The sequence below is a fragment of the Canis lupus genome, chromosome 11 (genome assembly GCF_048164855.1).
Source record: "Canis lupus baileyi chromosome 11, mCanLup2.hap1, whole genome shotgun sequence".
Lineage (NCBI taxonomy): Eukaryota > Metazoa > Chordata > Mammalia > Carnivora > Canidae > Canis > Canis lupus.
In genome coordinates this window covers 19023431-19048811 of record NC_132848.1, presented here as the reverse complement: position 1 = coordinate 19048811, position 25381 = coordinate 19023431, and the positions used below count along the sequence as shown (strand labels likewise).

Genomic DNA, 25381 nt, shown 5'->3' with positions numbered 1-25381 from the left:
TGTAAATAAACACTACATTTACACTGTCTTACTGAGTCAATTCTGTCCCTTGGGGAATCATCTATTCAGAAGTGTGCTTGAGTACCACAGATTCAGATCTCATGCTGAATTTTTAGATGTCTTTGGATCTCAAGAAGATAATCATAAGCAAGAGGTAACTTTTGTATTAGCTAAACTAATGGTTAAAGAGTTCAGTTTTCTTGTACTTCGATTCTGAAATGTCACACAAAAGGAGAGAATCAGGTAATGAGTAAATTACTTGAGTAACTGGATGAAACTGCCAATAATTTTAGACAATGTTTCCTTTTTTTAAAGACTTTATTTATTCATGAGAGACACACAGAGAGACAGAGACACAGGCAGAGGGAGAAGCATGTTCCCCACGGGAAGCCTGACATGTGACTTGATCCCAGGTCTCCAGGATCACATCCTGGGCTTAAGGCAACGCTAAACCACTGAGCAACCCAGGCCGCCCCTAGACAATGTTTGCAATAAGGAGACGCATGCTCCAGAGCACTTCTGGCTTCTCTTATGGCTGTAATGTCACACATTTTCACAAACACTAAAAGAACACAGATTGAAAACAGCTGCTTTAGGATAAATTTCTCAGGAGTCCTCTTGTTTGGCACTGTAATAATACTGTATTTTGATTTTATAAACTTTGGGCATAGTCAAATTCTATGATGAATTACACCCATCTATGCGAACATTTAAAGAGCTTAAAAGAGATATATGCTGTCTATGTGCACTGCAGCATTATGTATAATAGTCAAGATATAGAAGCAACCTAAGTGTCCAAATGCAGATGAATGGATGAAGAAGTGGTACCTATATTTATATTTTTTTATATATCTGTATATTACCTATATCATGGAATATTGGAATATTATGTGGGAAGGCACTTCTGTTGCCTCTGAAATTTTGAAATAACATCAAAAGAGACAGCATCAGGTGTCAGTGTTGAGCTATGGACGGAGTGGGCCCAGAAGCTGTCCTGGAACAGCACCGTCCACACCCTGCCAGCTGTGCTCATGTGCAGCGCTCAGTGCTTTGGGGGGTCCTGGGGTCCTGCGCAGGCGCGACAGGGAGCAGGGCCAGGTGCCCGGGCTGCCAGTGTTCCTTCAGAGTTCTATGCTTGCAGGTCGCCGGCATCCTCTGGCTGTGGAGGCTGGGGTGTCCAGAGGGCCTCGGGGTGGGATTCACTGTTGCTCAAACTGCTGGGGGGGTGCTGGCTTTGTGGAGCCTCAGGTGGGCGTGGGACCCCTCTAAGGGCAGCGAGGCCTGGGGGCAAGATCTGCTGCTGCTTAACACAAAGGGGTGGGGGTGGGGGCTGGCTGCGTGCATGGGACCTCAGGTGTGCATGGACCCCTCAAAGGGCACCGAGGACTTCCCATAGGCTCAGGGGTGCTGGCTGGCGGGGACTCCTCCAGGGGACCACCTGCTTCCCATTGAGGACTCCGAAGATGTCACGAGCCACTTGATGGGGACCCTGGATCTCCAACAGGTAGGTGACGCCAGGTCACGGAGAAGATCCGGATGGCGTCCTAGTTTGGGACCACCTTGGGGGAGGTTGTGCCTCTCCTTGTGTCCTGTGCCTACAGGACATGTCCTTGAAGGGTCCCACTTAATGGGCCGACTGAAGGAGTGTCCTCTGGACAGGCTTCTGGTGGCGTCTTCTCTCCTCCAGCTGCGTAGTGGGGCATGTGTTGTGGTGATATTTCCCAGTACTTACAGATTGAGAATAGGTCGGTGGTGCACTTGACCTTCGTCCCAACCTTGGACAGCCACCTGTCAGGGATGTGGTGGTGATTTCGTAGTTGTGTGGCTCAGACAGCAGCTGTGGTCAGCCTGGTCCCAAAAATGATGGGGAAAATAAGTTATAAGTTGTCGTTGTTGCCTCAGTGAGGGGGTGATTATACTCTTACAGGTAGTCCTAATTAAAATGCCAAATTCGAGGGCTTCCAGAGAGTTCATTGAACAAGACTCAGAGAAGGGCCTAGTCTTTCAGTGTCTTCTATTTCAATTGAGGCGGCATTCTTTTGGGAGGAAACCACATCATAGCTACTTCAGATTCTGCAGTGGTTCCACAGTGCCTGTAATGTGGAAAAAATAGATTTCCTTTTAAATTATCGCTTTTCCATCTGTTTTGGATTAATTTCCTTAGTTTTATTGATGTAATTGACTTTGTAGACCTTAATACATAGCCATTTTATATCAAGATATGTCTAGTACTATTTATACATTTATTATTCAAGTAATAAATGTCAAACACCTGCTATAGTTCAGATTACATCAGCAGAATGAGGAGCAAACATAGAGTATTTAAGAACACATTCTTAGTTGAGTGGAATGAAAGCAAGGGAACGATCACAAAATATGCTGTCATGTGAGATCTATGATAGCGATAAACATGATATCTGAGTGCAGGAGAGGGAAACAATCCAGTCTTGTTGGTTAGGAAAAAGTTCCTTTCTTACATCAGTTTTTCTTTGATTTCTGAGGATTCTGTATTTTGTCCTGTTATTACACACACACACGCACAGCATGTTCAGCACAGAACCAGTCCTGTAGTAAATGCTGAAGTAGATGCTAGATCCCACAGGCATTTCCGACTGTTTAGAAGCATCCATGACTCTTATCTGCAGTCTCTTCTCACCATTCCATCTTGCTTTGGTCAGATTCATGAAAATGGATGTGGACCCTTGCACTATTTCACCTTAGGTGCAGAAATCTCTAGTTGTCTAGATTGAAGGAGTATGCCTGCCTGATTTGTTAGTGAAACTTGAGTTACCAAAGTCACCAATTTTCCCCAAATTGTGGGGTTTTGTAGGGAATTTGTCAGTCAGTGTACAGGCAATGCAGCTATAGATTTTAAGTGGAGGAACTTCTTTGAATTTTGAGGAAGCCTTTTATGAAACACATTTTCCTGTTTTTGAAATAAGATAAAATCCAAAATACTTTGTTTTCCTAAGTGTAATTTGAAGACCGCCCACGTTAAAATCACCTGCAATGCTTTATGAATGCAAATAATCTGGGTCCTTCATCGCCCTGCTGAATTAGTATTCTGGGACAAAATCCCAGAAATGTGCTTTTTACACCAAGATGCTTCAGATAATTCTAATTCACAATCATGACTGAAAAACGACCGGATAATTGTTGGCATCATCCATTTGCAGGGGTAGCTGCTTTAAGGGTCGGTTAGAAGGATTTGCTTATGTGAGAAGTCTCTATTAATGGACCAGAATATAGTCTCAGAAAAATGTGACTAGGACATATTGATTCAAAATTTGTGATCTCATAAAATGTGTTGTTTATGGACAGATGAGTCTATCACTGAGAAGGTGCTGTGAAGTTGAGGCATCCTAAACATTTCTTCTCTCCCTGCAGTCATGAAGGGATCAGCTCTTTCCTCTTTCAATTCTCTGTGAGATATCGTTAACTGCCTTAAAAACTTTGAAAAACAAAATGGCAAGCTTGGTTTTGCCACTTAGCAATTCAAACCACGCTGGAATCCAGAAAGCCCAGATTTCAGAGGGGCAATATTTAGAGAGCTATATCTCCTATAGTCACTGTATAATCACTATCTGGTCTCAGGAGTGTTTTTCTTTCATGTCAATATTTAAACAGCTTTTAAATCAAATGATTTTGTATAAAGAATTCTTCAATGTAAGTAATTTCTAAATGTTAAATTCTCAAAGGGGAGCCTCCAAATGTAAAGATTTCCATTGGAAGTAAAATTCCATTCCTATACATGGGGAAATATTTTTTTTCATTTCTCTCTCTTTCTCCTTGATCTCAGATGCAGTTTGAAGATGAAAAGATTAGGGAGACTTTCACAGAAATAAATATATGTCCAATCATTGTATCTCCTTGTATTGCCTCCTTCATCCATTCGGAGGACCCAGATGATCTTGATGAAGGAAGTGACTCTTGCAGTTTTATGGTTCTGCTTAAGAAACACATTCACCACGGTTCATTTCTTTAAATTAATTACCAGAGTTCTATTTGTATTTAAAGCTATTTAATGTCTAATTCCACCCTCAGCCTGTAAACCTCCTGAAGTCAGGATCACTGTTTTACCTCAGAACTTGACATAGCTCTAGGCAAATGGTAGATACTCATTAGGAATATTAGTTGTGCTCATTAAGTATATTAGCTGAATGGATAAGTCAACGCATTATATTTTTTAAAAAAACATCTTATGGCTGTTACTGGATATTTCTTCTTAATGCCAGAGTTAAGGAAAGCTCAAATCTGTGTTTTTAAATGATAATTTTTGTTAAATTCTTGATTTATTATTATGGTTTTGGTATTTTAGGTTTTCACCAGGCAAAGCCAATGTATGAATCAAATTATTCTGATGTGTTTTGGTTTATATCCTTGGCACTTTCTACCTATAGACCAGCACTGAATTTTCTCCTTGCCTTTTCTTCAGTGTTTTATGTAACAGTTATCCTGGGAAACCTCCTTGTTGTGTTTAGAGTGATGTTTACCCTTACTTACATTCCACTATGTACTTCCTTTTAGCAAATCTCTCATTCATTGACTTGTGTCTTTCCACCTTAATGATTCCTAAGAAGATTCATGACCTGCACTCAGGGCACAAAACCATATCCTTCCAGGGATGTGTCATCCATTTATTTGTATTTCATGTCCTGGGTGGATCTGAGATGGTGCTGCTCATTGCCATCTTGGATGGTCTTGGATCGCTATGTGGCCATATGTAAGCCTCTCCACTATCTGACTATCATGAGCCCGCAGATGTGAATTTTGCTTCTGTCTGGTGCTTGGGCTGTTGGCCTCATTCATTCAGTGGCCCAGTTAGCTTTCGTTGTCCACTTGACTTTTTGTGGTCCTAATGAGATAGACAGCTTTTGCTTTGAAACTTCCTTGGTTCATCAAACGTGTCTGCGCAGACCCTTACAGGATGGAATTCATGGTGACTGCCAACAGCAGGTTCATTTCCATGGGCGCCTTCTTCTCATTGCTTATCTCCTAAGTTTTCATCCTGGTCACTCTCTGGAAACGTTCCTCAGGTGGTTTGTCTAAGGCCTTTTCTACTCTGTCAGTGCACATTAAAGAAGCTGTGGTCTATGTATACAATGGAATATTACTCAACCATCAGAAATGACGAATACCCACCATCTGTCTGGACGTAAATGGAACTGGAAGGTATTATGCTGAGTGAAGTAAGTCAATCAGAGAAGGACAAACATTATATGGTTTCATTCATATGGGGAATATAAGAAATAGTAAAAGGGAATAAAGAGGAAAGGAGAGAAAATGAGTGGGAAGTATCAGTGGGGGGTGACAGAACATGAGAGACTCTTAATTCTGGGAAAGGAACGAGGGGTGGTGGAACGTGAGGTGGGCAGGGGGACGGGGTGACTGGGTGATGGGCACTGAGGGGGGCACTTGATGGGATGAGCACTGGGTGTTATGCTGTATGGTGGCAAATCAAAATCCAATAATAAATAAATAAATAAATAAATAAATACATACATAAATATTTGTTGAGTTAAGAGAATGGAATTTTAGGGATCGTTAGTGATTTCATTATGAACTGAAAAATACTGTCAACATAGGTTAGATTTTTTAAATTATTGAAGTATCATTAACATACAGTGTTATGTTAGTTTCAAGTTTAAAATATAATTCTACAATTCTGTGCATTAGGCAGTGCTCATTATGAGATAAGTACTCTTAATCCCCTTTGTCGATATCACCCATACCCCACCCATCTTCCCTCTGGCAACCAACCTATTTGTTTTTTGCATTTAAGAGCCTGTTTTTTTATATTATATATTTATATTATATATTTTTTATATATAAATTTATTTTTTATTGGTGTTCAATTTGCCAACATACACCCATTTTTCCCATTTTCCCCATTCTCCTCCTCCCTCTGGCAGCTATGTTTATTCCCTGTATTTATGGCTATGTTGCTGCCTTTTATTTGGAAATATTTTTCATGAAGCATCCATTCAAATTGTTTCCTCAGTTGTTAGATGGATCGTGTGCATTATTTTTATTGACATTATACAAAAAGTTGTATAATAAAATCTTTAGCTGAATAGATATTTGCAATGGTCTAATCCTTCTGATGACTCACCTTTTCACTTTCTTACTGGTGTATTTTAGTAAACAGAAGTTCTTTAATGATGTCGTTTTTTAAACATATGGTTAAAGACATTTCTATTTTAATAAATCATCTCTATAAGTCATGAGAATATTCTCCTGTAAACTAGATACTTAAATATTTTGGCTTTCACATTTAGGGATAGTATCTGTTTTATTTTATTTTATTTTATTTTATTTTATTTTATTTTATTTATTATTTTATTTTATTTTATTTTTTATTTCTTTTATAAATTTATTTTTTATTGGTGTTCAATTTGCCAACATATAGAATAACATCTAGTGCTCATCCCATCAAGTACCCCCCTCAGTGCCTGTCACCCAGTCACCACCACCCCTAGTTCGTTTCCCAGAGTTAGGAGTCTCTCATGTTCCGATAGTATCTATTTTAAATTAAATTTTGTACGTGATGTGAGGTAGTTTTATTTTCTTTATGGATGCTCAATTGACCTAAAAACGTATTAAAAAGACCATTAATTTCCCATTGGGTTGCAAAGGAGACTATCTGTAGATATCATGACTGTGTAAGTTTGGGCCTGCATTTCAATCTGCTGTGTTAGATTTCTGTTATTTTGCTGATAAGTACTGTCCTAATCACGTTAGGCTTTATATTAAATCTCAATATCTTATACTGTACATTTTACTCCATTCCATAATGCTTTGTATTTTTTAGGCTCTATGTGTTTTCACCTACAGCTTAGAACCAATATCTCAATTTCTTTAACCATACTTTTAAAATTTTTTCTAGATTAGTTGTAGCAACTTTGGTAAATTCACATAGAATAGATATTACATTGAATCTGTAGTTCACTGTTATAGTGTGGAAATCTTAACATTACTTCCAATCCATGAATGCAGGATGTATTTACATTTATTTGTGTCTATAATTTCGTTAATCAATTGTACAGTTTTCACTGTACAAGTCTTTCACCTCCTTGGTTAGATTTATCCATAAGTATTTTTTTACATAAGTATTTTTTGATGCAATTGCAAATGAAATTGATTTCTTAATTTCCTTTTTGGGAAGATGGCGGAAGAGCAGGGTTCCCAAGTCACCTGTCCCCGTCAAATTACCTAGATAACCTTCAAGTCACCCTGAAAATCTACGGATTCGGCCGGAGATTTAAAGAGAGAACAGGTGGAATGCTACAGTGAGAAGAGTTCACACTTCTATCAAGGTAGGAAGACGGGGGGAAAAAAGAAATAAAGAAAAGGCATCCAAGGGGAGGGGGGCCGTGAGGAGCCAGGCTAAGGCTGGGGCGAGTGCCCCCAGGACAGGAAAGCACCATCCAGGAGAAACAGGACCTTCACCAATCTTCCCGGACAGAAAGGGGCTCGCAGGGAGTTAGAGCAAGACCCCAGGAGGGCGGGGATGCCCTCAGGCTCCCTGGGACACTAACAGGACCTGCACGCCAAGGAGAGTGCACTGAGCTCCCTAAGGGCTGCAGCGGCACACGCATTGACCCGGGAGCAGCTCGGAGAGACTCGGGCGGCGGCCCTGCCCGGAGGAGGCTGCCTGGCTGGGAGCGCGAATCCAACAGCGCAGGCCTGGGAACACTGGGCGCCCGGACACAGCCCACGATCTGGCCTCCCCCCCGCCCCCGGGACAAGTAGAGGCCAGGAGGGCCCAGGACAGCAAAGAGGCTCCTACCAAAAGCTGAGCAGATCAGTGGCCCCACCCCCGGAGCCTCCAAGCCCCTGCAGACAGAGAGCTCCATAGTTACTGAGGGGGCTGAAGCCAGGGCTCCAGAGCTGGCCGCCACCACTGTGGTTGTTCCTCCAGGGGCCTCACCGGGTAAACAACCCCAACTGAGCCCTGCACCAGGCAGGGAGCAGAGCAGCTCCCCCAAGTGCTAACACCTGAAAATGAGCACAACAGGCCCCTCCCCCAGAAGACCAGCTAAATGGACAAGTTCCAGGGGAAGTCAAGGGACTTAAAGTAGACAGAATCAGAAGATACACCCACGTGTTGTTTTTTTTTTGCTTTTTGATTTCTGTTTGCTTACCCCACCCTATTTTTTCCGTTTTTTTCTTTCACTTTTTTCTTCTCTTTTTTTCTTTTCTTCTTCCATTTTTCTTTTCTTTTTCACTTTCTTTCCTTCTTTCTCTCCTCTCTTTTTCTCCTTTTCCCAATACTTGTTTTTGGACACTCTGCACTGAGCAAAATGACTAGAAGCAAATTCCAACCTCACCTCAAAAGAAAGAATCAGAAACAGTCCTCTCTCTCACAGAGTTACAAAATATGGATTACAATTCCATGTCAGAAATTCAGAAGCACTATTATAAAGTTACTGGGGGCTCTAGAAAAAAGCATAAAGGACTCAAGAGACTTCATGACTGCAGAATTTAGATCTAATCAGGCAGAAATTAAAAATCAATTGAATGAGATGCAATCCAAACTAGAAGTCCTAATGACGAGGGTTAACGAGGTAGAAGAATGAGTGAGTGACATAGAAGACAAGTTGATGGCAAAGAGGGAAACTGAGGAAAAAAGAGACAAACGATTACAAGACCATGAGGATAGATTAAGGGAAATAAACGACAGCCTGAGGAAGAAAAACCTACATTTAATTGGGGTTCCCGAGGGCGACAAAAGAGACAGAGGGCCAGAATATGTATTTGAACAAATCCTAGCTGAAAACTTTCCTAATCTGGGAAGGGAAACAGGCATTCAGATCCAGGAAATAGAGAGACCCCCCCCTAAAATCAATGAAAACCGTTCAACACCTCAACATTTAATAGTGAAGCTTGCAAATTCTAAAGATAAAGAGAAGATCCTTAAAGAAGCAAGAGACAAGAAATCCTTGACTTTTATGGGGAGGAGTATTAGGGTAACAGCAGACCTCTCCACAGAGACCTGGCAGGCCAGAAAGGGCTGGCAGGATATATTAAAGGTCCTAAATAAGAAGAAAATGCAGCCAAGAATACATTATCCAGCAAGGCTCTCATTCAGAATGGAAGGAGAGATAAAGAGCTTCCAAGACAGGCAGGAACTGAAAGAATATGTGACTTCCAAACCTGCTCTGCAAGAAATTTTAAGTGGAAGAGATCAACAGAACCAGGAGTTGGTTCTTTGAAAGAATTAATAATATAGATAAACCATTAGCCAACCTTAATAAAAAGAAGAGAGAGGAGACTCAAATTAATAAAATCATGGAAGAGAAAGGAGAGATCACTACAAACACCAAGGAAATACAAACAATTTTAAAAACATATTATGAACAGCTATACGCCAATAAATTAGGCAATCTAGAGGAAATGGACGCATTCCTGGAAAGCCACAAACTACCAAAACTGGAACAGGAAGAAATAGAAAACCTGAACAGGCCAATAACCAGGGAGGAAATTGAAGCAGTCATCAAAAACCTCACAAGACACAAGAGTCCAGGGCCAGATGGCTTCCCAGGGGAATTCTATCAAACGTTTAAGGAAGAAACCATACCTATTCTACTAAAGCTGTTTGGAAAGATAGAAAGAGATGGAGTACTTCCAAATTCGTTCTATGAGGCCAGCATCACCTTAATTCCAAAACCAGACAAAGACCCCACCAAAAAGGAGAATTACAGACCAATATCCCTGATGAACATGGATACAAAAATTCTCAACAAGATACTAGCCAATAGGATTCAACAATACATTAAGAAAATTATTCACCACGACCAAGTGGGATTTATCCCTGGGACACAAGGCTGGTTCAACACCCATAAAACAATCAATGTGATTCATCATATCAGCAAGAGAAAAACCAAGAACCATATGATCCTCTGATTAGATGCAGAGAAAGCATTTGAAAAAATACAACATCCAATCCTGATCAAAACTCTTCAGAGTGTAGGGATAGAGGGAACTTTCCTTGACATCTTAAAAGCCATCTACGAAAAGCCTACTGCAAATATCATTCTCAATGGGGAAGCACTGGGAACCTTTCCCCTAAGATCAGGAACAAGACAGGGATGTCCACTCTCACCACTGCTATTCAACATAGTACCGAAAGTCCTAGCCTCAGCAATCAGACAACAGAAAGACATTAAAGGCATTCAAATTGGCAAAGAAAAAGTCATCTCTCCCTCTTTGCTGATGACATGATACTCTACATAGAAAACCCAAAAGCCTCCACCCCAAGATTGCTAGAACTCATACAGCAATTTGGTAGCATGGCTGGATAAAAATCAATGCCCAGAAATCAATGGCATTTCTATACACTAACAATGAGACTGAAGAAAGAGAAATTAAGGAGTCATTCCCATTTAAATTTGCACCCAAAAGCATAAGATACCTAGGAATAAACCTCACCAAAGAGGTAAAGGATCTATACCCTCAAAACTATAGAACACTTCTGAAAGAAATTGAGAAAGACGCAAAGAGATGGAAAAATAATCTATGCTCATGGATTGGCAGAATTAATATTGTGAAAATGTCAATGTTACCCAGGGCAATTTTCACGTTTATTGCAATCCCTATCAAAATACCATGGACTTTCTTCAGAGAGTTAGAACAAATTATTTTAAGATTTGTGTGGAATCAGAAAAGATCCCGAATAGCCAGGGGAATTTTAAAAAAGAAAACCATATCTGGGAGCATCACAATGCCAGATTTCAGGTTGTACTACAAAGCTGTGGTCATGAAGACAGTGTGGTACTGGAAGAAAAACAGACACATAGATCAATGGAACAGAATAGAGAACCCAGAAGTGGACCCTGAACTTTATGGCCAACTAATATTCGATAAAGGAGGAAAGACTATCCATTGGAAGAAAGACAGTCTCTTCAATAAATGGTGCTGGGAAAATTGGACATCCACATGCAGAAGAATGAAACTAGACCACTCTCTTTCACCATACACAAAGATAAACTCAAAATGGATGAAAGATCTAAATGTGAGACAAGATTCCATCAAAATCCTAGAGAAGAACACAGGCAACACCCTTTTTGAACTCGGCCACAGTAACTTCTTGCAAGATACATCCACGAAGGCAAAAGAAACAAAAGCAAAAATGAACTATTGGGACTTCATCAAGATAAGAAGCTTTTGCACAGCAAAGGATACAGTCAACAAAACTAAAAGACAACCTACAGAATGGGGGAAGATATTTGCAAATGACGTATCAGATAAAGGGCTAGTTTCCAAGATCTATAAAGAACTTCTTAAACTCAACAGCAAAGAAACAAACAATCCAATCATCAAATGGCCAAAAGACATGAGGAGAAATCTCACAGAGGAAGACATAGACATGACCAACATGCACATGAGAAAATGCTCTGCATCACTTGCCATCAGGGAAATACAAATCAAAACCACAATGAGATACCACCTCACACCAGTGAGAATTTGAAAAACTAACAAGGCAGGAAACCACAAATGTTGGAGAGGATGCAGAGAAAAGGGAACCATCTTACACTGTTGGTGGGAATGTGAACTGGTGCAGCCACTCTGGAAAACTGTGTGGAGGTTCCTCAAGGAATTAAAAATAGACCTGCCCTACGACCCAGTAATTGCACTGTTGGGGATTTACCTCAAAGATTCAGATGGAATGAAACGCCGGGACACCTGTACCTCAATGTTTCTAGCTGCAATGTCCACAATAGCCAAACTGTGGAAGGAGCCTCGGTGTCCATTGAAAGATGAATGGATAAAGAAGATGTGGTATATGTATACAATGGACTATTACTCAGCCATTAGAAACGACAAATACTCACCATTTGCTTCGACACAGATGGAATGGAGGGTATTATGCTTAGTGAAGTAAGTCAATCGGAGAAGGACAGTTTATGTTCTCATTCATTTGGGGAATATAAATAATAGTGAAAAGGAATATAAGGGAAGGGAGAAGAAATGTGTGGGAAATATCAGAAAGGGAGACAGAACATAAAGACTCCTAACTCTGGGAAACGAACTAGGGGTGGTGGAATGGGAGGAGGGCGGGGATGGGGGTGGGTGGGTGACGGGCACTGAGGGGGACATTTGACGGGATGAGCACTGGGTGTTATTCTGTATGTTGGTAAATTGAACACCAATAAAAATTTTTTTATTATAAAAAAATTAGAAGTGAATCACAACAAGGACTTCAAACATGTGGAGCTAGGACCATCCTGCTAAATGATGAAAGGGTCAACCAGGAAATTAAGGAAGAATTAAAAAGATTCATGGAAACTAATGAGAATGTAGATACAACCGTTCAAAATCTTTGGGATGCAGCAAAAGCAGTCCTGAGGGGGAAATACATTGCAATACAAGCATCCATTCAAAAACTGGAAAGAACTCAAATACAAAAGCTATCCTTACACATAAAGGAGCTAGAGAAAAAAACAGTAAATAGATCCTACACCCAGCAGAAGAAAAGAGTTAATAAAGATTTGAGCAGTGAACATAAAGACTCCTAACTCTGGGAAACGAACTAGTGGTGGTGGAAGGGATGGAGGGCGGGGGTGTGGGGGTGTGTGGGTGACGGGCACTGAGGGGGACATGTGACGGGATGTGCACTGGGTGTGATTCTGTATTTTGGTAAATTGAGCACCAATAAAAAATTATTTTATTAAAAAAAAAAAGATTTGAGCAGAACTCAATGAAATCGAGACCAGAAGAACTGTGGAACAGCTCAACAAAACCAGGAGTTGGTTCTTTGAAAGAATTAATAAGGTAGATAAACCATTAGCCAGATTATTAAAAAGAGGAGAGAGAAGACTTAAATTAATAAAATCATGAATGAGAAAGGAGCGATCACTACCAATACCAAGGAAGTACAAACAATTATAAAAACATATTATGAACAGCTATACGCCAATAAATTAGGCAATCTAGAGGAAATGGACATATTTCTGGAAAGCCACCAACTACCAAAACTGGAAAAGGAAGAAATAAAAAACCTGAACAGGTCAATAACAGGGAGGAAATTGAAGCAGTCATCCAGAACCTCCCAAGACACAAGAGTCCAGGGCCAGATGGCTTCCCAGGCGAATTCTATCAAACGTTAAAAGAGGAAACTATATCTATTCTACTAAAGCTGTTTGGAAAGATAGAAAGAGATGGGGTACTTCCAAATTCGTTCTATGAGGCCAGCATCACCTTAATTTCAAAAACCAGACAAAGACCACACCAAAAATGAGAATTACAGACCAATATCCCTGATGAACATGGATGCAAAATTCTCAACAAGATACTAGCCAATAGGATTCAACAATACATTAAGAAAATTATTCACCATGACCAAGTAGGATGTATTCCTGGGAGACAAGGCTGGTTCAGCACTCATAAAACTATCAATGTGATTCATCATATCAGCAAGAGAAATACCAAACTTTATGATCCTCTCATTAGATGCAGAGAAAGCTTTTTGAAAAAATACAGCATCCATTCTGATCAAAACTCTTCAGAGTGTAAGGAGAGAGAGAACATTCCTCAACATCTTAAAAGCCATCTACGAAAAGCCCACAGCAAATATCATTCTCAATGGGGATGCACTGGGAACCTTTCCCCTAAGATCAGGAACAAGAAAGGGGTGTCCTCTCTCACCACTGCTATTCAACATAGTACTGGAAGTCCTAGCTTCAGCAATCAGACAACAAAAAGACATTAATGCATTCAAATTGGCAAAGAAGAACTCAAACTCTCTCTCTTCGTCCATGACATGATAAACTACATAAGAAACCCAAAAGCCTCCACCCCGAGATTGCTAGAACTCATACAACAATTTGGCAGCATGGCAGGATACAAAATCAATGTCCAGAAGTTAGCTGCATTGCTATACACTAACGATGAGACTGAGGAAAGAGAAATTAAGGAGTCCATCTCATTTACAATTGCACCCAAAAGTATAAGATACCTAGGAATAAACCTAATGAAAGAGGTAAAGGATCTATACCCTAAAAACTATAGAACACTTCTGAGAGAAATTGAGGCAGACACAAAGAGATGGAAAAATATTCCATGCTCATGGATTGGCAGAATTAATATTGTGAAATGTCAGTGTTACCCTGGGCAATTTACACATTTAATGCAATCCCTATCAAAACACCATGGACTTTCTTCAGAGAGTTAGAACAAATTATTTTAAGATTTGTGTGGAATCAGAAAAGACCCCGAATAGCCAGGGGAATTTTAGAAAAGAAATCCATATCTCGGGGCATCACAATGGCAGATTTTAGGTTGTACTACAAAGCTGTGGTCATGAAGACAGTGTGGTACTGGAAGAAAAACAGACACATAGATCAATGGAACAGAATAGAGAGTACAAAAGTGGACCCTCAACTTAACGGTCAACTAATATTCGATAAAGGAGGAAAGAGTATCCACTTGTAGAAAGACAGTCTCTTCAATAAATGGTGCTGGGAAAATTGGACATCCACATGCAGAAGAATGAAACTAGACCATTCTCTTTCACCATACAAAAGATAAACCCAAAATGGATGAAAGATCTAACTGTGAGACAAGATTCCATCAAAATCCTAGAGGAGAACACAGGCAACACCCTTTTTGAACTTGGCCACAGTAACTTCTTGCAAGATACATCCACGAAGGCAAAAGAAACAAAAGCAAAAATGATCTATTGGGACTTCATCAAGATAAGAAGCGTTTGCACAGCAAAGGATACAGTCAACAAAACTCAAAGACAACCTACAGAATGGGAGAAGATATTTGCAAATGATGTATCAGATAAAGGGCTAGTTTCCAAGATCTATAAAGAACTTCTTAAACTCAACAGCAAAGAAACAAACAATCCAATCATCAAATGGGCAAAAGACATGAACAGAAATCTCACAGAGGAAGACATCGACATGGCCAACACGCACATGGAAAATTCTCTGCATCAGTTGTCATCAGGGAAATACAAATCAAAACCACAATGAGATACCACCTCCCACCAGTGAGAATGGGGAAAAATAACAAGGCAGGAAACCACAAACATTCGAGAGGATGCAGAGAAAAGGGAACCCTCTTACACTGTTGGTGGGAATGTGAACTGGTGCAGCCACTCTGGAAAACTGTGTGGAGGTTCCTCAAAGAGTTAAAAATAGACCTGCCCTATGACCCAGCATTTGCACTGTTGGGGATTTACCCCAAATATACAAATGCAATGAGACGTCGGGACTCCTGCACCCCGATGTTTCTAGCAGCAATGTCCACAATAGCCAAACTGTGGAAGGAGCCTCGGTGTCCATTGAAAAATGAATGGATAAAAAAGATGTGGTTTATATATACAATGGAATATTACTCACCCATTAAAAATGACAAATACCCACCATTTGCTTCAACGTGGATGGAACTGGAGGGTATATGCTGAGTGAAATAAGTCAATCGGAGAAGGGCAAACATTATATGTTCTAATTCATTTGGGGAATATAAATAATAGTGAAAGGGTTTGATGGGAAGGTTGAAGAAATGGGTAGGAAATATCAGAAAGGGAGACAGAACATAAAGACTCCTAACTCTGGGAAATGAACTAGGGGTGGTGGAAGATGAGGGGGCCGGTTTGGTGGTGAATGGGTGTCGGGCACTGAGTGGGTTACTTGCCGGAATGAGCTCTGGGTGTTATTCTGTATTTTGGCAAATTGAACACCAATAAAAAATAAATTTATTATTAAAAAAATTTCCTTTTGGGCTCTTTATTGTTAGTATATAGAAATACAAGGGATTTTTCTTTTCATTTTTTGGTTAAATTCCAGTTAACATACAGTGTAATATTAGTTTTAGGTGTAAATTTACTGATTCAACACTTACATACATCACCCAATGCTTATCCTAGCAAGTGCAAGTGATTTTTTTTGTGTTGGTTTTATGTCCTACAAATTTGCTGAATTTGTTTCTTAGTTCAAAAGTTGTTTTGATGAAATCTTCGTGATTTTCGACATAAAAGATCATGTAGTGTACAAGCATATTTTATTTCTTCCTTTGTGATGTGGATACTTTTTCTCTCTCCTTTTTGCATAATTCCTTTGGATTATACTTCCAGTATTATGTTGAATAGTAGTGATGGGAATGGACATTTTCCCCTTATTCCTGATCCAGATGGAAAGATTTAGTGTTTCATCACTGTAATGTTAGCTGTTGCTTTCCATAAATGTTACATTGAAGTACCTTGCTTCTTCTATTCCTATTCTTTTTTTTGTTTCTAGTTTTTATTTTTATTGATATATAATTGACATACAATGTTATATTGCTTCAGATCACAACATCTTAATTCACAATTCTATACCGTACTCAATGCTTACCACAATAAATGCAGTTGCCAACTGTCATCATACATTATATGATATTATTGACTATATTTTTAAGCTATCTTTTTCATCCCTATCACATTTATTTTATAACTGTAAGTTGCTACCTTTTAATATCCTTCATCTGTCTCATCTATCCCCCATACTCCCCCCCCCCCGGCAATAATTAGTTTCTTCTCATTTAAGAGTCTCTTTTTTGTCTATTTCAGTGGTTTTTGTGATTTCACAAGTAAGTGAAATCATATGGTATTTATCTTTGTCTGACTTATTTCACTTAGCATACTACCTTCTGGATCCACCCCTGTTGTCAAAAATGGTGATATTCATTCATTTTTTATGTCTGAGTAATATTGTTATGTATATATATCCATTCATCTATTGATAGACAATTGGGTTACCTCCATATCTTGGCGACTGTAAAGAATTCTGAAGTGAATATAGGGTACCTATATCTTTTCAAATTAGTGTTTTTGTTTTCTTTGTATAAATACCCAGAAGTGGAATTACTGGATCATATGGTAGCTCTATTTTAATTTTGCAAAGAGACCCCATTTTGTTTTCCTTAGTGGCTGCACCAATTTACATGTCCACCAACAGTGCAAGAGAGCTCCCTTTTCTCCATATTGTCTCCAACACTGTTATTCTTGTCTTTTTTTATACTGGCCATTCCAGCAAGTATGCAGTGATATCTCATTGTGGTTTAGATTATCATTTCACTAATTAATGATGTTCACCATCTCTTTCTGTGTACTTCTAGCCATCTGTATGTCTTCTCTGGAGAAATGTTCAAATCATCTGCTGCTTTATTAATTGTTTTATTTATTGTTTGTTATTGACTGGTGTGTTTTTTAATACATTTTGCATATCAAACCTTTATTAAACACATTGTTTTATAAATGTCTTCTATTCTGGAACATGCCTTGTCGTTTTGTTAGTGGTTTCCTTTATTGTACGGAAGGTATTTAATGTGATGTAATCTCATTTGTTTATTTTTGCTTTTGTTACTCTTTACTATTGTGGTCAGAAAAGATGCTTTATAGTGTTCTTAAATTTCAGTTTTCTTAAATTTATTGAGAGTTGTTTTGTGGTCTAATAGGATCACTTCTTTATAATGTTTCATGTGAATTTCATATCCATCAGATTTGTGGCAGAGAGTACTACCTTTGGTTCTATCTTTTGTTGTGAACTCCTCCTCTGAGTTATTTTATACAGAGAAGAATGGATAAACAAGTGAACAGAATAAAAAATATCAACCAGGCTCAGGGGTTAAGCATCTGTCTTAGGCTCAGGGTGTGATCCCAGAGTCCAGGGATTGAGTCCCATATTAGGCTCCCCATGTGGAGCCTGCTTCTCCTTCTGCCTATGCCTCTGCCTCTCTCTGTGTGTCTCCTCAATAAATAAATAAAAATATTTTTAAAACTATCAACCACAACCCAAGCAAAATACACACTAGACAAATCTGACGAGGTCAGAAAGCAAAACAGAAAAGCAAAAATAATTAATTAATTAATTAATTAAATTGCAAAAGAAAAAACGAGGGATGAGAGAGAATATATTCTCACAGGGTGGACAAAACAGGGTAATCCACTTGTTCCTGAGTTTTGGTCTATGTGATAAAAGACACTAAATCCCAAAATTGTAAAGAAAGCAGAATTTATATATACAAAAATAAAATTGAATAAAGGAGCCAAAAATGAAGCATATTTCTAAAAAATGTAAATGTAAAAAGTGAAAGTTACAATCTAAAAACAACGAGTTGATAAAATAAGATACTAGTTGAAAAGGGAAAGAAGAAAAGAGAAATGGAAAAATTTAAATTGAAAGATAAGGGCAGTCCTGATGGCCCAGCGGTTTGGCATTGCCTTTGGCCCCGGGGTATGATCCTGGAGACTCGGGATTGAGTCCCGCATTGGGCTCCCTGCGTGGAGACTTCTCCCTCTGCCTGTCTCTCTCTCTCTCTCTGTGTCTGTCATGAATAAATAAATAATCCTTAAAAAATGAAAAATAAATGTATCATGAGAAAGAACCTCCAATTCTGTATGCTATTTTCCCTTAGCCTGGCGTTTTATGGTCTTGTAGGGTCCGTAAGTTTGCTGTGCACCTGGTCTTCCAGTTTGTCTTCTGGGGGAGGGGATGTCTGTGCTGCTTCTCAAGTGTCTTTGCCTGGGCAGAGTCACACTGCCCCTTGTCAGGGGACCAGGCTCACTATAAGCTTGTCCTCAGTTGGATTTTCTTCCCTGAAGGCTTTCCGCACTGAATCCAAACAAAATTAGTAGAGCTCACATCCCTATCCCCAGAGCTGAAAGATCATAGTCCCTTCTCTTCAGCAAACTCAAAGGGACACACGGTTCTTAATTTTGCCTGTGCCACAGGCCACAGACTCCTGCAGTGCATGCCCACACCAGTCCTCCCTGGGGCAAGTTGGAGTGTCCCATCCCACTGCACTCTGCAGGATGCTGACACTGAGTGGCCACGGGAATGCCCCTTCCTAAGGGAAGGTGGAGGGCCTCCTGGAATTGTCTATTTTATTTTTTAATAATAAATTTATTTTTTATTGGTGTACAATTTGCCAACATACAGAATAACAACCAGTGCTCATCCTGTCAAGTGCCCACTCTCAGTGCCCGCCACCCAGTCACCCCCACCCCCAGCCCTCCTCTCCTTCCACCACCCCTAGTTCGTTTCCCAGAGTTAGGAGTCTTCCATATTCTGTCTCCCTCTCTGATATTTCCCACTTATTTTTTCTCCTTTCCCCTTTATTCCCTTTCACTATTATTTATATTCCCCAAATAAATGAGACCATATAATGTTTGTCCTTCTCCAATTGACTTATTTCATTCAGCATAATACCGTCCAGTTCCATCCACGTCGAAGCAAATGGCAGGAATTGTCTTTCTTGCCATGAGAGCTATTGGTCAGTGGCTTCTGCACTCACTCTGCCCCTCCCATGGGATGGCCAAGGGTCTTAGCATTCCAGTTCTATGCAGGTTCCCCAGGTGGAAGGTGGCCATTGAATCCACTGGGGTCCCAGCTCAGAGTCTATGGTTAACTTAGTTGAGAGCCCCGTCATGGGATCACCAATCCCAACCAGTTTCCCCTTTCCAGTGCTTGGGAACTCCACCAGCTCAGGCACTCCTTTTAACTCTGTGACTCCAAGATACTGAGACCCCACCATCCCACCTAGAGTTCTGCCCATTTCACCACCTAAGCACCTTTCAGGCAGGGATATCTGTCGCTGGAGAGATTTCTAAGGGTTCTCACTTTGTCCTCCAGGGGAATACCACTTTCCAGTAGTCAGGTTACAGAGGCTCCCTGCCCCTGCCATTTATCTTCTGATATCCCCTCTCAGATTCACTTCTCCGCACTTCCTACCTTGCAAAAAGTGGTCACTTTTTTACTTGTAGAGTTCCAGATATTCTTTTCTCACACCCCAGGTTGAATTCATGGGTGCTCAGAAAGCTTTGATAGTTATCTAAGTAAATTCAAGGGACCCGATGAAGCGAGATCCTCCACTCTTCTGCTGTCTTGCCTTTCTTCCTGATATAGTATATCTAACTCTCTTTTTTTATTTTGATGTTCTAAATGTTTTCCGTTGCATTGTCTTCCAGCTCACTGATTTGTTCTGTTTCATCCATTCTGCTGCTGAACACTTCTAGTATATTTTTCAGTTCAGTTATAACTTCTGCTTAGTACTTTATTATATTTTTTACCTTATAGTTTAAGCTCTTCCTGTGTTCATCCATTCTTCCCCTGAGATTGGTGAGCATCTTTATAACTATTACTTTGAACTCTATCAAGCAGGTTGCTTAGCTCTGTTTCATTAAGGTCTTTTTCTGGGATTTTCCATATTCTTTGGTTTAGAACATAGTCCTCTATGTCCTTTTGTTTCTCGCTCTTTGCTGGTCTGTATATATTAGGTGAGGTCACTACTTCTCTTAGTCCTGAAAGAATTGTTTTGTGTACAAGTTTTTTTCTACATTGGTGAGAGTGCAATCTCCCTTGATCACCAGAGCCAGGCACTCTGTTTGGGCTGTGTATGCCTGCCTGCTGTGATAGGGCCACACTTGCACAAGGAAGTCAGGGCTTGGGACACTTGTCTGGCCATTATCATACTTGGGTACTGCACAGGGAGAGCAGGGTTTAAGTCATTTGCTTTTTCAAGTGGTACCTTGGCTACTACATGGCATGGGCAGGGTTCAGGGCACTCTTCTAGCCCTTCTGTTTACATATCAAATGCTGAAAAAAGGGGCAGGACTCCAAATGCATACCCATCTTGATTGCAGCTAGCTCTCTGTGCAGGGTGGATGAAATTTGTCCTCCAATGCTAGCAGACTAAAAGGGAAGGCACAAAAAATGGCATCTCTCCGGGGCTTTTTCCATAACAAGTTACAGTGAGGTTGCAAAAATACTGTCAATGAGTGCTTCTATTCCTGGACAAAGTCCCTTCAAGTTCCTGCCTCTCCAGCAGCTGCTTTAAAATTAGTAAATTGGTCTCCCTTGCTTATGAACTAGGGATTGCTTTTGCACTGGATTACAGGGTGAGAAGGATTGCATACAAGCCCTTTAATATTGGGTATCCATTCTTTACTGTTCTGTAGTCCTAGTTTTCATCCCCATAGATGTCTAAAAGAGGACATTTTGTCATCTTTTATTTCCAGTGTTGGACCCTAAGGTCTGGGTGCCTGATATGATGTACATTCCCTTCACCCCTTGAGGGAGAGTTCTCTATTTTCCCTCCAAATTTGGAATTACTGCCTCTGGGGTATAGTTTTCCTAAACCTGTGGCTGTCTCTCTTCTATCCTCCTGGATGCCTCTCTTTTGTCTTTTGTTGCGTGTGTTTATCTAATTTTCAGACCTCTCTCAAAGGAAAATTATTCCATACATAGCTGTAAATTTGTTGTGTCTGTGGGAGGAGGTGTATTCATGTCTTCCTGTGCTAACATTTTCAACACATTTCTTCTCCTTTAGTTTTGATAGTTTTAACTGATAGACTATTCTTGATTAATAGTGGGTATTTTTTCTTTTTTTAAGCACTTTGAATAAATACATTTGCTCCCTTTGTGAAAGTGTGCAAGTTAATGATGGTAAATATAATTAATATTCTTATAGAAGCTCCATTGTATGTGACAAATTGCTTTTCTCTTTCCTTTTTGAAGATTTCTTTTTTGTTTTTGATTTTAGACAGTTTGATTATAATGTAGTTCTGTTCAGACTTACTTCAGTTGGAGTTCTTTAATTTTTTTTGATCCAAATGTCCATTACTTTGCTCAGATTTTGGAAAATTTTGATCATTATTTTGTCAAATAAGCTAAGCCCCTTTCTGAGTTCCCACAGGCATATATTGGTTCACTTACTGGTGTTGATAAGGTCCTTAGGCTTTTTAAAGTTTTCCTAAATTTTTGGTCTTCTATACCTTTGGTTGCATAATTTCAAATGATGTATCTTCTAGTTCACAGATTTCCTCTTACTTTCAAGTCTGATGTTGAACCCCTCTAATGAATTTTTCACTTTAGTTACCATATACATACATATATACATATAGAAAGAGATAGGGATTTTTAAAATTATTTTAGAGAGAGAGTGGGAGAAAGAATGCCAGCAGGGTGTGGAGGAGCAGAGGGAGAGAGAGAGAAATCTTAAGCAGGCTTCATATCTAGTGCAGAGGCCAACATGAGACTCAGTATCACAACCCTGAGATCATAATCTGAGCCAAAATCAAGAATTGGACACTTAACCATCTAAGCCACCAAGGTGACCTCTAGTTATTATATTTTTCAGTTCCAGAATTTATGTTTGGCTGTTTTTTTTAAAGTTCCTTTCTCTTTGTTGATATGCCATTTTGTTCATGTATCATTTTCCTGATTTCATTAGATTGTGTATCTACGTTTTCTTTTAATTCATTGAGCATCATTTTTTTTTTCCACTGAGCATCTTTATGACAGCTATTAAAGATTCTTTATCAGGCAGTTCATAGATGATACTTTCCTTTAGGGTTAGTTCTAGGATTTTATGTTGGTCTTTTAATTGGGTCATGCTTCCCTGTTTCTTTGTATAGCTCTTGTTTTTTTTTTTTTTTCTGGAATTTGGGCAGTAGAAAAAAAAAGGACCATCTCATTCTATGCGACTGGCTTTTTTCAAGAGGAGATCTCTGTCACTCAACCTCATGGGAGCTTCTAGGGCTTCTAAAACGTGTTGTGGTATCTTCCTCCCCCAGCATTGGTATTTGGAACTGCCTGCTTGCCTTTGGTTTTGGCGGCTTTTATTTTATTCCTTTTAACTCAACATGAATATTTATTTCATGAACAGCTGCTTGAATACAAAATATGTAGCTTAAGCAAATTGAAAATGAAAAATATTGCAATTAAAACTAAAAGCATTTAAGAAGTACACTGTCTTGAAAGCAATGGATTTTATTTGCAGACAATTGAAAAGGTTGTAAACAGTATATGATGAGTATCAACGAACAACAAAAGAAATAGTTTGCTGAAATTAGAAAATACTAATGAGAACTGTATAAAGAGTTGTACATCTTGCCTTCATATTGCTCCAGCCAACACTTAAAGCAAAAAGATATTTGAGGAAAAATTTAATAAGACAGACTGTTGGGGAATCATTTCAAAGAGCAAAATATCAGACCAATTTTGACTTTGCTTCTATCCTGAAATTGCATTTCTAATTTATAAAACTTAATTGTTTCCATTCAGGAATTTATATCCTCCAGGTCTTTAGAAATCTAAAATTTTCAAATCATATTTCTTTTTTCCTAAATTAAACTTGTTTTTTTTAAGGAAAATTGAAAAATACAGAAAAATATAAAAAAGAAAACATCTACAACACTCATATCATGGTAGGATATATTGTATCATGGCAGCTTTCTCATGTAGTCATGGTAAATATGTTTTTTTAAATAATAAATTTATTTTTTATTGGTGTTCAATTTTCCAGCATAAAGAATAACACCCAGTGTTCATCCCATCAAGTGCCCCCCTCAGTGCCCGTCACCCATTCACCCCCACCCCCTGCCCTCCTCCCCTTCCACTGCCCCTAGTTCATTTCCCAGAGTTAGGAGTCTTTATGTTCTGTCTCCCTTTCTGATATTTACTACCCATTTCTTCTCCCTTCCCTTCTATTACCTGGCTTCCCATTAGGGCTCTTTTATCAGCTTGAATGTAATTTCCCCTGTATTTGATTTTTTTGAATTTTATCTTAATGCATTCCATATATGGATTTGTATTAAAGTTTACTTAAAATTTTATTTAAAATTTGCTAAACAATTGGAAAAAACAGGATCTTTTGATTCTATTTTCCCACTTGCACTAACTTTGTCAAATAGTTTAATGTTACACCTAAGCCATATGATTTGTCTATTTGTCTATTGTGGTTTTGAACAGGATTGGGGTTTCTATTCATTATTTATATTTTTCTGTTTTTTTCTACTTTTATATAGCTTTCAGGCTTTTTCTTTTCAGTTTTCTCCTCTTTCATTATCATTTCCCCAAATACCTGCCACATTGACAGCTTCAAACTCTTAGGTGTCTCTTTATTCAGGACATTCATTTCTTTTTTTGTTTGATTAATTAGAACGATTTTTGTGTTTTACTATTAGACAATAATTTCACCAATCATTTCTGGTAAAGAGATTCTTTACTAAGTTAAATTCCTTTTATTTCTTTTTTATTTTATCAAGAATGAAGTTTAGTTTTATCTATTGCCACTATCAAGTGTTCCTATGTTTTTCTGTATTTAAAAAATATTTATTTTAGAGAGATAGTAAGTGATGGAGGGGGTAATAACAGAGGGACAGGGAGAGGGAGAGAATGTCCAGCAGACTCTGTGCTGAGCACACAGCCTGATGCAGAACTTAACGTATTCTTTCTCCAGCTTCAAAGCCCAGTTTTTTCTTGAGAGTTTATAAACAATTGTTACATTAAAAATGTATTAGAACTCTTGAAGTAGTTTGCTAGTTCCCCATGTGTACTGATCTATGTAGGAGTTGGGGGTCCTAGGTCAGGGAAAATTCCAATAAGTGAATGTCATTAAACCTTCCTTCAATGAAACGTCAAGTGATATAGATCATGACCTGAGCTAAAATGAATAGATCAATGCTTAACCAACGGAGGCACCCAAATGCCCCTATGATTTTCTCTATTAATTGGTAAATATAATATGTTTTTTCAGTATATACTTTCATGTATACATAGTGTTGGACCATTAAAGAAGCAAATTTTACTTGATCATATTGTATTATTTGGAGTTTTTATGATAGAATATGGTTTTAGTTTATATTAGGTATCTTTGTTTTTTTAAGATTTTACTTACTTATTCATGAGAGACACACAGAGAGAGAAGCAGAGACACAGGCAGAGGGAGAAGCCTACTCCAGGAACATGCCCTGGCCAAAGATAGGCACTAAACCACTGAGCCACTCAGGGATCCCCTATATTAGGTATCTTTGTAACTATCATACCCATAGGCTCAACAATTAAGGAATAATCATGTAAAAGATTGTATATCCATATATACTAATGTCATACCATGAAACGATTAAAAGGTATTATCAAATTGTAATTAACTACATAGGAAGTTTTCATAGATGTCTTTCTTACTTAAAACAATTTTACTCATACCTAAAGAATACATATCTCAAAATGGTTGGGGCAAACAAGTTGGAGTTATGATGAATAATATGAAACAAAAGAAAAGAGTCTTTAATATGTGTCAGCGCACACACTCCTAGTCTCTGTGTTAACCTATATTCCATAGACTTTTCTCTAAGCTTGGAACTAGGTCTCATTGCCAGAGTCACCATTTTTCCTTTATCGCCAGAGGGATTATTTCCTATCACACCTGAACGTTTTTCCTTTATCGCCAGAGGGATTATTTCTTATCACACCTGAACAGCAAATATGCCTGCCAAAATCATTTTGTGTGTTTGTATATCTCTTGTTGTTCCAAATAACAATCCTTGAGTTAAAGTAGGAAACATATTTGAATTTGAAACAAATTTCAGCATGCTGAGTAAGGAGCAGAA

At 38.9% G+C, this 25381-nt stretch overlaps 1 long non-coding RNA gene across 1 annotated transcript in view; it reads right to left on the bottom strand.

Annotated features, from left to right (window-relative positions):
- The window catches only part of LOC140642576 (uncharacterized), an 88896-nt gene that overhangs the window by 47727 nt on the left and 15788 nt on the right, over positions 1-25381 (bottom strand). The gene's annotated exons all lie outside the window — the stretch shown is intronic.